Genomic DNA, 3,949 nt, shown 5'->3' on the forward strand with positions numbered 1-3,949 from the left:
GCCAACATTTGTTGTTATGCAACATTTTTTAAGCATTAATTTATTTATGCACAAGAGCAGGGGTATAACAGGCCAGAGGCACAGTGGGGTGAGAGAATTCACCAGAGACAGTGGGGAGCGGGACAGGTGGATTGCAGGTGAGACTAGAGAGGTCTGCTGCACCAGGTGGGTCAGCTCTTTGGCTAGGGATCGAACTGGTGCTGCAGTGGCTGCAGAGAGTCATAGTGCTGAGACTTACCCCTTGTGCCTCCAGGGAGGCCTGAAAACTGAAGTGTTTAAGGATTCATTCTAGGTTAGACTCGAGAGACCTGAAATGGGGACAGTGAGAGGAAGTGCACTGTATGTGGGTACTCTGGTGTCAAGCAAGAAACTGACATAATGAAGCAATAAAGGATGTGTTGGGAGGGTATCAGGTAGCTCATACACTGAAAATAACCAGGCTGCAGAAAGGGTGAGAACAGCCAGCTGCCTGGGTGCCTCTCCAGGCAGCGGTCACTGGAACGCGGCTTCAGCCCCTGCTGCCACTGTGTCCTTTCTAGACCACGTGCCCTGGAGAAAGCATCGGCCGCTTTGAAGGAAGCATGTCTGCTGCAGTGACAACTGTGGTGGTGTTAAGGAGGTTTTCTTTGTACAGTAACTTCTCCTTGGGTGCGGCCCGCCCACCAATATTCCTCACATGAACTACGACCCCATGCCGCCCTCAGCACTCTGCCTTCTCCCTCGCTGCACATCCCGATCTATGGTCGGCCCATAAGCCATGTCCTTTTTCTGGACCTGCACTGGGCCACAGCAGACCAGGCTGTGGCCCCCAGGAGCAACCGGGAGGCAGGTGACAAGGCCAGTTCAGTGTCCTCCTGAAGGACAGGTGTGTGGAGCGGTTCTCTGGACCCGCTGATTTGGCAACTTCCTATGGAAGAGGAGACTAACCCGTATTCTCCAGCTCAGTTGTGGGCTCTGTAATGCCCTTACCTTTTATTTTAAAAATTTTCAAAGGCTCTGTACTGCTGTGAGAGGAGGATGCCTGGCCCTTTAGGAAGAAGGGTGGTTTTTCTATGCATAAAGGCCCACTGCCTGTCCTTGAACACCTCCTAGCAGGCATTCCACTCACCCCCTTGGCATTCAGTGGCTGCAGGGAGTGATTCTCCAGGGGTACTGGAGGGAGAGGAGGAAACGCTGGGAATTCAGGCTCCTGGCTGTGAAGGGCCTCCAAGATCTGCTTGGAATGCTGCTCCCACCTTCTGGCAAAACCCAGTTCAAGTGTTTCTCTGCAGCTCTTAGCCTGGTCCTGTCTCCCAAGAAATGGATTTTCTTTGGGAAGCAGAGGACTTCTAGGGACTTACTGTCTAGTGGGAGAGACAAGTACCTAAGGTAACAGCTATGACGACAGCACAACTGAAGTGGAAAATGTTACCAAATTCAGACATTAACATTTCATTTGCAGGTAACCCTACTAGGGGCTCTGGGTGGCAGGGGAAAGGGGAGTGTGCTGGATATGGTGCTCATCTAGGTAGCCCAGCTGGAAGCCAGGTGGTTCACCCTGATTTACAAAGTGATCAAGTGGTCCAGGGAAAAGGCTCAACTTGGAAGACTGCCATCTTGACATAGGGCACTGAAAGTCACTAAAATTGGGCAGAGAGGCCCTCCTTGGTGGAGCCGTTAAAGCACAGCACGACGAAGCTAAAGCCACGTCAACACAAGTTCGATTCCCAGCCAGGGGGCTGACCCACATGGCACGGCAGACCTCTCCTGACCCGCCCGCTGCTCCCCTCAGCAGTGTAGGTCACCACCCCTGTACCCCAGTTCTGTATACACAAATAAATAAATCTTTTTTTAAAAAAAATGGGCTTAGAGAACTATTTCCTCTCCTGCCCTGAGGCCCCTTGAGGTCTGCTCACCTAAGAATGGCTGCCTGCTTTTCTGGGACTTAAATAACCCCTGGAGAACACTGGTAGCTCACACCCACTCAGGCTGCACTCCTCAGCTATCTGCATTTGTGCAACTAATTGCAACAACAGCATCCAGTCCCTGCACAATTTGAAGGGCCGTGCTGACACTGGCTGAGCCATCCAGAGAACACTGGAAAGGAGCTACCTCCTTTGTACAGTGATGGTTCTCCTTGGGGGAGGCCCCCCCCTTGGTGTATTCCTTACTTGATGCTAACTTGGTATCAAACTTATGTGTTGGGGCCTGTTTCTGCATATTTACACTTACGCTTTTTAAATGAGTGGTACGAGTCTACAGGGGAAAAATCATGTATCCTCAGCAAAACTTTAAAGATTACATTTTAAAGAGGAAAAAAGATGTTGCAGAAGATGATTATCAACAGTTAGCGAATTGGACTGGGGAGGGCCTGGCTGTTTGTGGTTCTAACATTCTCCAGCACATAATGGAATGTGCTATGGGGAAACAGAGCCAGATACAAGAAAAATCTCAACCTTTCCTGGAATTCGTGGTCCTCTTATTTAGCAAATCCAAGCAACTGTCCGCCTTTGGAACTGGAAATCAACCCTTAGGATTTATACTTCCTTTTCTCTTGGGTAGTCATCTCCCTGAGGACTGGCCAGCAAATCTTTCTCTTGACTTTTATATTCTACATCTTGCCTCCATGTCCCTTTCTTTGCCGTTCTTGATTGAAATGACGGTTTCTCACACGTGGGCTTACTGCTCCTCACTGATAACTGCTGTGACTTCAAGAGTGTCCAATAAAATGAATTTCACAACTCTATTTTCCCCAGTTTTTTTTTTTAGAGGTTTTATTTATGCATATATAAATGGGGCACAGGCCAGAGGTGCAGGGGCGGTGAGAGGCTTCACCAGAGACAGAGTGGGGAGCAGAACAGGCAGATCGACCAAGTACACTGCTGAGGGGAGCAGCGGGCGAGACAGGAGAGGTCTAGCGTGCCCTGTGGGTCACTTCCTGGCTGGAGATGGAATTCGTGCTGAAGCAGCTGGTGCTGGCTTCCTCATGCTGCATTTTAACCCGCAAAAGGAAGGGCTCAACCCACCAAATAACATCTTTGGGGATGAAAATGACTATTGCTTATTTTATGCCTTTGCTTTTCTCTCACTCCATGTCTCTGCGCTCTGAGACTTTTCACTCTCAGTCTTTGTTCCCCAAATGAGCGTGCACAATGCTTGTCTATCAAGCTATATGAATGCTGATTTCCAAACCTAGAAAACTTCCTACGGGAATAAGAAACACAGGAGTCTCCAGGATGGCAGCCTAACCACAGAGTTCTCCCTCAGAGGCGAGAGGGTCGCCTGGAGATGTACTCACCCACCCCATCCCCACAGTAACTGAGATACACTCTGCCCTAAGAGAAATGAAACACGAGTAACTGGCCCGAGGTGACCGGAAGAGTGTATTTCAGAACCAGTCGGGGAGTTCATTTGGGGGACGTTTTCCTCCACCAAGACGTGAGTCTAGAGACCGAGTATGGCACTGATTAATAGTTACAACCATGTGCTTCACTCCTGCCTGTGAAAGGCCTTCACAGGTAGAACCACTCTGCCCCCTTTCAGAAGAGGGAAACGACTGTAGACAAGCAACTTGCCCAAAGTCACAGCTCCGAGCGAGCGCAGAGCTGAGACTGCCGTGTCAAAGTCCACGCAGCCGGCGCTCGCCCCTCGCAGGCCTCAGGGGACTGGGGGGAAGGCGCCGCGCCCCTCCGCCCCAGCCTCCCTCCTGGCCCAGGGGCCGGGATCAGTTTGTGCTCCAAGCGCGCTCCAAGCGCGCGCCCTCCGTGCACATCTCGTGGAAACGCAGGAAAAGGTAACTTTGCGCAGCTGGAAATGTCCCATCCTGGCTCCCGCCGGCCGCGAGTTCGGAGCCCGCGGCCTCCAGAGCCCCGGGCGCGGGAGGAAGCGGCTCCGGGTGGAGGGCACCGAGCGGGCGGCGAGGGGAAGGCGGCCTTTCCTCCCGGGGGAGCGGGGCGGCGGGAACCTGCGG

General features: G+C 51.9%; 1 protein-coding gene across 1 annotated transcript in view; it reads left to right on the forward strand.

The window, feature by feature from the left end:
- Positions 1-3,650: 3,650 nt before the first annotated feature.
- SMAGP (small cell adhesion glycoprotein) overlaps positions 3,651-3,949 on the forward strand; it is an 11,624-nt gene continuing 11,325 nt past the window's right edge. The window contains exon 1 of the mRNA XM_012732439.1: positions 3,651-3,772. The gene's annotated coding sequence lies outside the window, so the exon portion shown is untranslated. The remainder of the gene's footprint in view (positions 3,773-3,949) is intronic.

Source organism: Condylura cristata, unplaced genomic scaffold, assembly GCF_000260355.1.
Source record: "Condylura cristata isolate star-nosed mole 26May11 unplaced genomic scaffold, ConCri1.0 scaffold00034, whole genome shotgun sequence".
NCBI lineage: Eukaryota > Metazoa > Chordata > Mammalia > Eulipotyphla > Talpidae > Condylura > Condylura cristata.